Source organism: Rhincodon typus, chromosome 31 (assembly GCF_021869965.1).
Source record: "Rhincodon typus isolate 14 chromosome 31, sRhiTyp1.1, whole genome shotgun sequence".
Lineage (NCBI taxonomy): Eukaryota > Metazoa > Chordata > Chondrichthyes > Orectolobiformes > Rhincodontidae > Rhincodon > Rhincodon typus.
Window position 1 is genome coordinate 5,489,811 of NC_063362.1, and position 13,564 is coordinate 5,503,374.

The window sequence follows — 13,564 nt, forward strand, 5'->3', positions numbered from 1 at the left end:
TTGCACTGCCAGCTGTACCCCCTTGCACTGTCTCCTGTACCTCTCACACACTGCCATCTGCACCCTCCCCTTGCACTGCCGGCTGTACCCTACCTTGCACTGTCTCCTGTACCTCTCACACACTGCCATCTGTACCCTCCCCTTGCACTGCCGGCTGTACCCCACCTTGCACTGTCTCCTGTACCTCTCACACACTGCCATCTGTACCCTCCCCTTGCACTACCAGCTGCACCTTACCTTGCACTGTTTCCTGTACATCTCTCACACTGCCCCTTGCACTACCAGCTGCACCTTACCTTGCACTGTTTCCTGCACACACTGTCACCTGAACCCCGTACTGCAGTGCCACCTGTAACCTCTCACATTTCTGCCTGTACCTTCCAACTCTGACTGCCAACATCAATCTAAACCCACAACCTGTACCACCTGGAAAGATAAAGGCATCAAATGTCTGGGAACACCATCGACTGGAAATCTCACACAATCTTGTTTTGCAAATATAGCACCATTCCTTTGTTGTGGTTGGGACAGAAACCTAGTTTAAAAAAAAGTTCATCAAACAGACTGCAGCGATTCAAAGCAGCGGCTCACCACACCTTCTGAAGGACTATGAAAGGAAATGAGAAATAATTGCTGGGCTTGCCAACAATGCTCACATCTCACAAATGAGTAATAAAGGTCTTATTCAACTTTGCATCCTGCAACCCGAGCGAAGCTGAGCATCTGGGTGATCTCCAGATCCTGGTGTAGGTCATGATCTGCGCTGCAAAATGCATTCATATTTGTGGATTCTGCATTTGCTTATAACCAGGCATGGTCAACTTATGCACATCTGTACATCAGCTAAAAATAGCCAGTTGCGTGTATGAAAATGGACAAGACTTAACTATCCAAGAAACAGTCCACACTCACAATGTGCAGCAGCAATTACAATATTCCGGGTCTCATTCTGTTGCTCAATTTTACGAAGAGAGTCTGAGCGAAGGAAAATATTAACCTAATTTCTGAACGATCTGACCATGGCTTCACAATGCTCAGAGGCTGCAAGAGGGAGCAGTCATTCTGTTGCACAGTATCGTTTTCAGTTTGAAAGAAGTGGCATGATGGATGTGATACCTGTTCCACCACTTATCTATGATAAAAGTGATCTCGAATCCAAACTAGTTGTCCTGTTGGTGGCGTCTTTTATGATGTTTGTCAGAGTTCCACATCAGACGAGAACAGCTCCCATTGCTCTTCCTCCCTTGTTTTGTCCAAGTCATCATTTCTTCCCTGTGGCACGAGTGGGAGAGGAAGGAGTGGAGCTCCTAGGTCTTCTTCTCAGGACAAGTTCACCCGGCGCTAAACCAGGATGGAGTGGAGGTGAACAGTGTCCAGCTGTGCAAGTTAGACACCATTGTTCTTTGACCGTACAGAGTCCTCTGTTAGCTTCATTGATGACGGTATCACAGTGAGCTGGTAACAGGCACTGATCTGTATGACTTGTTGACTTCTTTAAAGTACTCATTGGCAATGGTTTCATCAGTAAGTTCACAGATGATACAAAAATTAGTGGTGTGGTACAGGGTGAGGAGGATAGCCCTGGACAACAGGATAGTATAGATGGGCTGGTCAGACGGGCAGAACAGAGGCAAACGGAATTTCACCCTGAAAAGTGTGAGGTGATGCATTTTGGAAAGACTTACAAAGCAAGGGATATATGATTAACGATAAGGCCCATGGAAGTACAGAAGATCAGAGGGATCTTGGTGTGATGTCCACAAATTCTTGGGACAAGTGAATAAGGGTGGTCAGGAAGTCAGATGGAATATTTGCCTTTATAAGTCAAGGCACTGAATACAAGAGCTGGAAGGTTATGATGCATCTGTATATAACCTTAGTGAGGCCACAGCTAGGACACTGAGTGCAGTCCTGGGTCATCACACTATAGGATTGAACTGAAGAATATGCAGAGGACATTGACAGGAGGTTGCCTGGGCTGAAGTGTTTTAAGCATGAAGAGAGGCTAAATAGGCTGGGGTTCCTTTTCTAGAGCAGAGAGGGAGATTTGATTGAGATGTACAAAGTCCTGAGGTGCATAGAGAGAGTAGAGAGGGAGAAATCTTTCCCCTTAGCAGAAAAGTCCATAGTTGGGGACACCATTGTAAAGTAAGGAGCAGGAGGTTTAGGGAGGCTATGAGGAAATGTTTTATCACCCAGAGGGTTATGGGTATCTGCCTGAAAGGATGGTAAAGGAGGGAACCCTTAAGAAATTTACGAACCATTTAGATGAGCACTTGAAATGCCATAGCGTAAAGGCTACAGGCTAAGTGCCAGGAAATGAAAATAGAACAGATGGATGTTTGATGACCAGCGCAGACATGATGGACCAAAAGCCCTCTTTCAATGCTGTAAAACTGTGGTCCATTATCTGAGAGTATCCATTCTGAGATCCCAAAAGTTGCAAAGCTCCCTTTCAGCTTTCAGACCCTAGAACCCTGCAGTTGCTTGACATCTATCCATTTGGACTAGTGGTCTACTACAGTCAAGAACATTTTACCTCTGTGTCCATCGCAAGACAGACAAGATCAGGATTTATCCAATTAATGGTAGGCCCTGGGTGGTGTTGGACAACAAAGAGACCTGGGGGCACAGGTACACAATTCTTTGAAATTTGTGTCACAGGTAGACAGGATGGTTAAGAAGGCGTTTAGTATACTTGCCTTCAGACTTTTGAGTACAGGAGTAGGGGTGACATGCTGAGGTTGTACAGGACAGTGGTGAGACCTCTTCTGGAATACTGTTTCCAGTTTGGGTCACCATGTTATTATTAAAGTGGAGAGGGTTCAGGTAAGATTTACCAAGATGTTGCTGGGAATGGAGGGTTTGAGTTATAAGGAGAGGGTAGATAGGCTGGGGCTTTTTTCACTGAAGTGTAGGAGATTGAGGGGTGGCCTGACAGAGGTTTATAAAATTATGAGGAGTATAGATAAGGCGAAATGCAAAGATCTTTTCCCTAAGGTGCACGAGTTCAAAACTAGGAGGTATATTTTTAAGGTGAGAGGAGAGAGATTTAAAAAGGACATGAGGGGCTACTTTTTTTCACAGAGAGTGGTTCGTGTGTGGAATGAACTGCAACTGGAAGTGGTGGATGTGGGTACAATTACAATGTTTAAAAGACATTTGGATAAATACATGAATAGGAAAGGTTGTAGGGGTATGGGCCAAATGCAGGCAGGTGGAACTAGTTTGGTTTGGGATTATGGGTGGCGTGGAGTAGTTGGACCGAAGTGCCTGTTTCCCTGCTGTATAACTCCATGACTAAGACATCCCCCCAGTCTTGATTTAAAGAATTATGACATCGACAGTTCTCATATCTCCCGATGATGGGTAGCACCAGTAGTACAGCTCGACATCATCTCTTCCAATTCATTTGAGAGACCTGGCCACCAAACAAAATATCTCACCCTGGCTCGGGCATTTGAGAGTCCCAGTGGCTTTGGTGCCTTCGTTGCAGTTATTAAGCCTCAGGGATTTCAGAGTCAATGGTCTCTCATCATAAACAAGTAAATCATCCACTGCACTTGGTATCCTCTTTGCTCATAGTATGTGAAAGAGTAAATCTATGCATCCTGTCAAAAATGCATCTGTAGCAATGATAGTAGTAGCTCTGGATCATAATGAGAGCACAGCGACATTGCTTTGATTTTCCCAAAAGGTCTATTTTGTGCTTCCTCTTGTTGCAACAGCTGATGGAGTGGCCAATTGATGGCAGCTTAGTCGGCAAGAACTTTCTGACTTGGTTTTCCCTACCCATGAGTCTCTGCGATTCAGTCAATTTCCAAGGAGCTGGAAATTTTGCAATTGCATTTGTTTTCTGTCGTTGACTCTGACACAAGAGGCATTGCAATATGCCAAAGGAAGGTGACAGCGGGCTGTGAGAATTTATATTTTGCAGGGCGCAGATCCTGCCTCCTGAACTTGAGTGTCACATTCTGTCTGAGTAACATCGATCAGGACTTCATCTATGTGGACCACCACTCCATTCAGTCGTTCCAGGTCAGATTTGTCCTCTGGAAGATTTCTGATACTGACCCGGCTCTGAAAAGTAATCTGCTGAAACAAAACTGCCTAAGTGGTGTGAAGAAAGTTAGACTCTGCTTTAATATGTAGGTGCCAAAAAGAAACAATATTTGCATCTAGCTATGTGAAGATTGAACTCAATCCAAACTCCCAGCCTCGTGGTGGTGCCCAGTGCAGGCTCCCTGCCTCAGGGTGGGGCCCAGCAGAGACTCCCGGCCTCGGGATGGGGCCTAGAGCAGACCCCTGGACTTGGGTTGGGGCCCAGCGCAGACCCCTGGTCTCGGGATGGGGCCCAGCGTGGACCCCCGGCCTCGGGGTGGGGCCCAGCGCGGACTCCCTGCTTTGGGGTGGGGCCCAGCACGGACCCCTGGCCTTGGGGTGGGGCCCAGCATGGACTCCCGGCCTCAGGGTGGGGCCTAGCGCGGACCTGTAGACTCGGAGTGGGGCCCAGCGCGGACCCCTGGCCTCGGGATGGGGCCCAGCGCAAACCCCTGGACTCGGGATGGGGCCCAGCATGGACTCCCGGCCTCAGGGTGGGGCCCAGCGCAGACTCCCGGCCTCAGGGTGGGGCCCAGCGCAGACTCCTGGCCTCGGGGTGGGGCCCTGTGAGGACTTGTCTGCTCCATCTGTTTCTTTTCTCATTTTCTGCTTCAGAGGGATTGTAATGCTCAACTTTCAACTTTTATTTTTCACATTTACACCTTAGATTTTGTACCTAGGCATCTTTATACCTAAGATAATGCCAGGAATGGTGACTTTGTACACTTCTCACTGTACTCATGCATCCCATACTTGAGTACATGTGATAATAAAACCTAATTCAAATTCCAATTTTGCTACACTATTGTCCACAGATGACAGAGGATGAACTTTGAATTTAATTGCTTTGTTCAGCCGTGAGATCTACATAGATTCTAATAGATCCAGTGGGTTTTTGCACTGGGACCATCCTGAAGCACCAACTTGTTGATTCTCTCATGAGTGAAATAATCCCTTTCCTTCAACAGACAGTTAACTTGCATCTTGATCGTTGGTGAGAACAGATGAAGGACCTTAAAAACCAAAAGAACTGCGGATGCTGTAAATCAGAAACAGAAACAGAAGTTGCTGGAAAAGCTCAACAGGTCTGGCAGCATCTGTGAAAAGAAATCAGAGTTAATGTTTTGGTTCTGGTCACCCTTCCTCAATTCTAAGGAAAGGCCACTGGACCCGAAACGTTAACTCTGATTTCTTCACAGATGCTGCCAAACCAGATGAATGACCTTTCTGGGTGTAAACAGACATTCACTTGGTTCAGGACAGAGAGGGTCTTTAGTTTTCCTAACTTTGTGAATAGCGGCAGAAATTCAACACTAATATTTCCACTTTCTCAACGTATCAAATCAGCTGCAATTTGGTACAAACTTACTCTGTCTCACTATTGAAGTGCTGCATTTAGTTGCCTTATGCCCCTGGTCCATGTCGTTTGATGCAGGATGGCCGTAGAGAAATTGATTTTAATCACCGCTGCATCTATGTCGAACTGAAAGCACGTGTTGCCTCCCTCATTGAGAATATCAGCATTCCAGGAGCTTCTACTCAGCAAGACCAAGGAAACAAGGAAAGGCTTCTCCACGTCACTGATACCTTCTATCTCATGGATCTTGCGTCGTTTAAGTACAGGCTTCTTGCTGCTATCACATAGGGATGTTACCCCTATCTTTGTTAAAATGGCTTCCAGCCATTTGCTGGGAAAGTTCCAAACTTGTGTGCGTCTCAGCCACACCAAAAACAGTTAGTTGGGGTGGTTCTGAATGCTTTTCCTGACTCCTCTATTTCTGTACAGTCACCTTTCTGCCTTCACATTTAATAAGTTCCACTGAGTCCGTCATCTTTGGAAATGGTTCTCTCCATCATCCTGAATCAATTTTGCTTCCTGACCTCAGCTTTTTGCTCAGTTGAATTGACGTTAAGATTTCGCACCAGAGCGAAAGCCACAATTTTGATACTCAAATTTACTTTTTTTTATTTTCCAAACACTATACTTTATTTCTGAAACTTAAAGCAAAAATTACAAAACAATTACTCTTGAACACTAAAGAATTTGCAATAAAATGTAACTCGTCTCCTTATATCCCATATTAGGGTTGATCTTTCTCAGCACCTTCTCTGTAGCTGTAACACTATATTCTGCATTCTGTTCTATTACCCTGAGGTACTTAAGTGAGGTACAATTTGTCTGGTTAGCACGCAAAATAATACTTTTCACTGTATCTGTAGCCATGGAAAATGCAGAGTTACAGGGATGGGGTAAAGGGAAGGGTCTGAGTGGGGTGCCCTTCAGAGGGTTTCCACACTGTAGGGATTCTAAGGATAATCAAAGTGAGTTCTAAGGACCTTAGTACATGTGACAATAATAAATCATTAGAATTCTATTAGCCTTAATATTTGCAATGTGCACTCAATATCAGTCATACGATGAGGTCAAAATATTTCAAATTAATAACTACAGCTAATGTAATAGAAATAAACTTATTTCCCTGTACCATGTTCCACTCCGTGGTGTCTTCTAAGGCAAATTTGATGCTCTCAATGTTCACCATGTACATTCAGTACCTGAGGGGCTTCTATAGGTTACAAACTCCTCTGGATGAAACAGCGTAGACTGCAATCCTTCCCAATTTCTCCCCTGCAGCAGCTGCCCCAGGTTCAGGTGCATCCCTCAGCACGCAGGACTAAACCTTGGAAGGTGCCAGTCTGCAACACCCTCTCTGGGTTGGGATTTGAACCCACAAACCTGCTGAGTCACAGTTAGAAATGCACACAACAACGGCTTCGGTAGAAGCATGGAGCAGTGAGTTCCATACACAGAGCATTCTTGATGCAGGGAGAGATGGGGTTGTAGTTGGAAAATCTACAAGATTCCAAGACCCAGGACACCTCTGATTAAAAATAGAATGACTCTAAAAATGAAGACAAGAGGCTTAATCTAACATCTAAATGACCAAGGCACTGTGTACCAGCAGGTGGGTCAGCTGTCTCTCTTTCTGCCTCCAAAGAAATGACAAGTGGACAGGTTGGTTCCTGTTCACAGACGTTGCATTTTATCCTCTGACAGAACTCTCAAAAACCAATGGTTATGTTTCAGCTCTGTATCTCTAAGGCAATCAGAAACCATAATAACCTGTAGGCACGGTCAATGGTACAGTAGCACAGTAGTAATGTTATTGGTCTGGTATTCCAGAGGCCTGGACTATTAATCTGGGGGTAAACTATGCAGATGCTGGAGATCTGAAATAGTAACAGAAAGTGCTGGTGAAACTCAGCAGATCTGGCAGTATCTGTTGGGGAGGGGGGCAGGCAGTTGAAGCAGTTCATGTTTCTAGAGCAACATGATTTTTCTTCTATGGATTTTTAAAATCCCATCACAGCAGCTGTATTGAAAGCTAATTAGTAACAGAAACAGTGAGTTCAAGCCCATTAGATTTTCCTAAAAACCTGTCTGCTTCATTAATGTCCAGCAGAGACGGAAATCTGCCGTCCTTACCTGGTCTGGCCTACACGTGACTCCAGACACACAGCAATGTGGTTGTCCCTTAAATGTCCTCTCCAATGGCTCAGCAAACCACTCGGATGTGTTCAAGAACCGCTTTCTCATGAGTAATGGAAAGTCGGAAATCAGAACATCTGTGATATTGATCCATCCAGAATTCTAATTTAGGAAGTAGCCATAAAACTGGTGTGTACCTTTAGTTGTTTTCATTTTGTCACCTGTAGCAGACCTCCGTAGCTACAACACCGGTTACCATCTGCTACCACACCTTCCACAACAAACAGCTCCATTTAATGAGGCTCTGAGTTGCATTGCTGGCAGCTGGCCTATAATCTGCAGTACGGCCAAGTCTTTTATGCTAAAATGTGACAGGATCATGCTACCGAAACACCCACTTCTTTCGCTGTTAGCTCTGGGATGTTCACCTAGCCAGGATCAGACAGATCAGTTAATGCCCCAGTGGCTGTTTAAGTAAATTTACTTTCAAGGAAGTCTAATTCAAAGAAAAGCATATGCAAATACCTCTCCTACTCTTATCAGTTCCTACTCTCGTTTTATTAAGTAAACAAGGAGGTAGAGAAATATACAAGAAGATATAAAAATTAGTTTATGCCAAGAAATAGCGAGCAATTATCTCCCGCCAGAAGCAAGTTTCTTTTAATTAATTGACAGTTCTAAAAATTTTGTGTACTTGCTACACATCCGGTAGACATTTCAGGAATGTAATTATCTCCAAAGAACATCTTTTAAGGGAGTACAGTGGAGTGGGACTCAGTGGAGTCACTGCATGTACAGCCACAGTTTGAATCTTACACTCTACTCCAGATGACTTAAAACAAGTCCCATGCTGCTATTAACTGGGCCTGATTCGTGCCTCTCGCTCCCCTGGGACTGGTGCTTCATAAGCTGGCGTTCATTGGCGGGTTTTCCCACAGCTCAAGTACCCTTCCAAAAGAAGAACCAATACTCAGAAAGGATGAAAGGGGAGGGGAGAAAAGACAAAAATAAGCTCGAACATCAGGAGCAGAGAGTATCAGACTTGTACAACAGAGTTAAAAGGTGGTTGACTGAAAAGTCCACACCAAAGGAACCTTATTACCATGGAAAGCATATCAAACAGCCGCACTTAGTGAGGAAGGTATGAGAGTTATGGGGTCATATATTTTTTATAGCATGGAAAGAAGTCTGTGGTGTTTATGCTGGTCATCAAACATCCATTTATTCTAATCCCACTTTCCAACACCTGGCCTGTCACCTTGTATGCAATGGTGTTTCAAGTATCCATCTGAACAGACCTTAAAATGTCTAGTGGGGTCCCATCTTTACCAGCCTTTTTAGGCAGTGAGTCTTAGTTGCCCTCACCCTCTGGATAAGAACTTAATTCCTCAAATCCTCTCTAAACTTACTGCTCCTTACATTGAAATTGTGCCCCTTCATTATTTATCTCTCAATTAAGGGGGAAGATTTCTTTCTATTTACTCTATTAATGCCCCTCAGAACTTTGTACACCCCAATCAGACCTCATTCAGCTTTCACTGCTCGAAAGAAATCAAACCTAAATTATCTAATGTCTCTTCATAGCTGAATCACTCCAGCCCAGGGCAATATCCTGCTGAATTTCTTCTGCATCCTCTCTACTGCAATCATATCCTTCCTATAGCTTGGTGGCCAGAGCTGCGCACAGTATTTCAGCTGTGGATTAGAGTCATAGTGCTGTACAACATGGAAACAGATACATGCCGACCAGATATCCTAAATTAATCTAGTCCCATTTGCCAGCATTTGGCCCATATCCCTCTAAACCCTTCCTATACATGTACTCAACCAGATGCCTTTTAAATGTTATAATTGTATCAGCCTGCACTACTTCCTCTGGCAGCTCATTCCATACATGCACCACCCTCTGTGTGAAAAAATTAGGTTCCTGTTAAATCTCTCCCTTCACACCTTAAACTTGTGCCCCCTAGTTTTGGACTCCTCCACCCTGGGTTAACTAAAGTTATTTTGTAGCTCTATTATCACCTCCTTGATCTTGTATTCAATACCTTGACTAAGAAAGGAAAGTATCTTTTATGCCATCATAACCACTTTACCTACCTAAATGTGGGGTTACAGGGAGAGGAATGGGGGCTGGGTCTGGGTGGGATGCTCTTCGGAGGGTCAGTGTGGACTCGATAGGCCAAATGGCTTCTTGCCAAGCTGTACAGATTCTAAGATTCTATGAGTAACTTGCCTGAATTTATAGCATGACTGGGTAGAAAGGGAATAAGGGAGTTTGTGGCAATGTCACTGGACTAGTAATTCAGAGATCCACACTAACGTTCTAGGCTTCAAGGGTACAAATCCCACCCTGACTGCAGGTAGAATTTGAATTCCACGCTGTTATGAGCTCTTGAAAGCTAGTCTCTGAAGCAGTGAGCATGAATTAGTAATCAACGGTAGTCAAACCCCATCTGGTTCACTAATGCCCTTAGGGAAGGAAACTGCCATCCTTACCTGGTCTGACCCATGTGCGACAATGTACAGCCAATGTGGCTGACTCTCAATCACTGGAAACCTGGGCAAGCCATTCAGTTCTAAAGTATTTAGGAATGGGAATCAAATGTTTGGCTTGCCAGCGATGCCCACGTCTCAAAAAAACTAGAAACTGAACAGGCTTCCGGCTCCAAATGTAGACATAATTTTGCTTCTATCCCATTCAAAAACAAGGACCGGGCAGTGTCCATAGAGGATTAATGGGCATCCTGTTGAGGCGGGAGCTCTGCAGTCATGGAGGGCAATCTTATACCACGTGTTGAATGAATGGAAACCTTGGGGGTGAAGTGCCCAAGGGCTGTCCCAGCTCGGTTTGACTGTGGTTGGTTACCAGCGGAAACATGGGATGCCAGAAGTGGCGAAGCAACTTCTTTAAATCCTACCATGCGGATGTGAGCTTCGCTGACAGGGAGCATTTATTGCCCATCCCTAAATGCCCAAGGGAAATTGGTGGTGAGCGCCAGTAGAAGGTGCAGTGGGTATGACCACAATGCAGTTAAGGAGGGAGTTCCAGGATTTTGACCCAGCGACAGTGAAGGAATGCTGATATATTTCCAAGTCAGATGGTGAGTGGCTTGAAGGGAAACTTGCAGGGGGTGGTGTTCTTCTATATCTGCTGCCCTTGCCCTTCTAGATGGTAGTGGTCGTGTGTTTAGAAGTTGCTGTTAAAGGAGCCAAAGTCAATTTTGCAGTGCACCTTGTAGATGGTATACACTGCTGCAACTGAGCGTCGGTGGTGGAGGGAGAGAATGTTTGAGGTGGTCAATAGAGTCAAACAAGCTGCTTTTTCCTAGATGGTGATTCTTGAGTGTTGGAACTGTAGTCAGCAAAACAAGTGGAGAGTATTGCCTCACACTCTTGAGTTGGGATCTGTCAATGTTGAAAAGACTTTGAGGAGTCAGAAGGGGAGCTATTCACTGTGTAAGTCCTAACCTGCTCTTGTAGCCACAATATTTATGTCGCTGGCCCAGTTCAGTTTCTGGTTGATTGTAATTCCGAATATGTTGACAGTGGGGGTTTGAGTGTTGGCAATACCATTGGAAATCCGGGGGAGATGGTGGGTTTTTCTCCAGTTGGAGATGGTCATCGCCTGGCACTTTTGTGGTCAGAATGTGGTCTCCAAATGTGACCAAGAATTCTGCAGAACTTGATGTTCCAATGCTTTCTCTGGATCACAACCTTACTCCATTCTTAACAAAAAACAGTGGATTTGTTTGCTCAGCTTATGCTCAAAACCATTTGTACACATCAAGGAAACTAAAAAATTTAGTGTGTTGGAAAGGTACATTGTTATAGTATAAAAAGTTGGTGATATGCTGGGACTGTGATTTGGGGGAGTTGGGAGAGAGTCTGGCGGGGCTTGATAGAAGGTGGGTATTATTAAATGTTTTATCTAAATCAAGAGACGCAGTGATATCTTGGCTCGGTCTGATTTCCACATTAATGACTTGTAACCATCTGCAGTATGTGTAACAGAACTGGGGGGAAACAAAATGGCAGTTGTTGTTATGACCTCAGGTAGCACTTCCTCATTTTTGGAAAATGAAACTTAGAGCTATTTTTGAAATGAACACTTTCGTGTCTCATTCACAAATACTGCAGACCCATGCACCCAGATGAAAATTAATGAATGCGAAGTTCACTCTGCAGGCACGAGACCAAGAGAAACTGAAATATGTCCAATGTCACGCACATTTGCTCCCAGTGCCAAACTCCATTCCTCTCAATCCATGAGAAGTTAGCCAAACTTTGAACACTGCAAAATCAGGACAAGTAACACAGGCCAGAGGACCGAGCGAACTCCACACTGTATATTCCTACTCCCAAGTTTAACAAATTTGGCTTCCACTCGTGTACATCAGATCCAACGAGTTTAAGAACCTACAAGTTAGAGAAATAACAGAATCCCTAAGTGTGGAAGCAGGCCATTCAGCCCATAACAACCCTCCAAAGAGCATCCCGCCTAGACCCACCCCTATCCCTGCATTTCCCATGGTTAATCCACCTAGCCTACACATCCCGGGACACTATGGGCAATTTAGCATGGTCAATCCACCCAACCAGCACAACACAACAACAGACATGGGGAGAATGTGCAAACTCTACACAGACGATCGACTGAGGGTGGAATCAAACCCGGGTCCCCGGCGCTGTGAGGCAGCAGTGCTAACCACTGATCCACTGTGCTGCCCAGTGGGAAAGCTTTTCAATGTAACTCTAAATTACGGCCATTGAAAAGCATTCAAAGTACCAGAAAGCACAGAGCAAGATGCGGAAAAGGCAGGAAATTGGGACTCGGGAACAGACTTGGTGTGTGGACACGATGGGCTGAATGGCCTCCTTCTGTGCTGTAACAGTCTGTGATTCTGTGAAGTCTCAGTTGAGCACAAGAACGACTATTTCTTGCAGCGTTTCAAACTCTGTCAGCGGTTTGAGGAGTATTTCTAAACATTCACAATCAGGTGATTCTTACGTTAGAGGGTCAGATTCGTGGCCAGTTTTGTGGTTGGAGATTCATTCAGGTCCAGGCTTTCATGGTCCACCGTAAAAGATGGACAGGACTCATGTATGTCGTAGTTAAACACGAGTCCTGACCTCGGCTGTTGGGCAGGGCGTTCCAGGATTTTGACCCAGTGCATTTGCACACAGCGATTCAGGAAAACTACAATGACCGTGGGTGCAGCGGGTCAAATTTGCCGAGTGCACAGCTTGGATCTGGTGACTGTGGAAGGGAGAGCTCACACTGTCTCAGTTAAAACCATGACCAGACTGTGTCTTCTCAGTTAAAACCAGAGCCCGAATGTGTCTCTTCCAGAGCCCGAAAAGATGAAATGCTGTTTGAGAAATTCAGAGTCAGGCCTGAAGGAGTGCAGCTGGTGAAAGGGTTTTGCAGAAAGTGGCAAGAGTTCTTGAGGCTGTGAGCCACTCAGTCTTTCACAAATAATGTTGATGGAAGGAGAACTCAAATAATCCCTCCAGAGATCTGAAGGATATTTAGCTTCTCCATCAGTGTGGATAAAACTCTTCCTGATAAATTAAGACCTTTTTGTTCTAAATTGATAGGGACTGTGATACATCTAATTGCACAAACTGCTTCTCTGATGTTAATGAGATGAACACTTTCCAGCTCAGAAATGTCAGCAAATGTTCTGTCAGTCATGGATGAAAACAGACACGGACACACACACACACTCACACTCATACATAGACACAGACACACACACACACTCACACTCATACACACTCACTCATACATAGACACGGACACACACACACACACTCACACTCATACACACTCACACATAGACACGGACACACACACACACAGACACGGACACACACACTCACACTCACACATAGACACGGACACACACACACACTCACACTCACACATAGACACGGACACACACACACACACACTCACACACACACATA

At 44.9% G+C, this 13,564-nt stretch overlaps 1 protein-coding gene across 8 annotated transcripts in view; it reads right to left on the bottom strand.

The window, feature by feature from the left end:
- Nucleotides 1-13,564, bottom strand: part of pik3cd (phosphatidylinositol-4,5-bisphosphate 3-kinase, catalytic subunit delta) — a 209,983-nt gene that overhangs the window by 116,114 nt on the left and 80,305 nt on the right. The window contains exon 1 of one of the 8 annotated variants that reach the window (XM_048615266.1): nucleotides 7,789-8,014. The exons of 6 other annotated variants lie outside the window; for them this stretch is intronic. The gene's annotated coding sequence lies outside the window, so the exon portion shown is untranslated. Of the gene's footprint in view, nucleotides 1-7,588; nucleotides 7,749-7,788; nucleotides 8,015-13,564 lie in introns of those variants that run through there. One more of the 8 variants, XM_048615267.1, reaches the window with a different exon arrangement.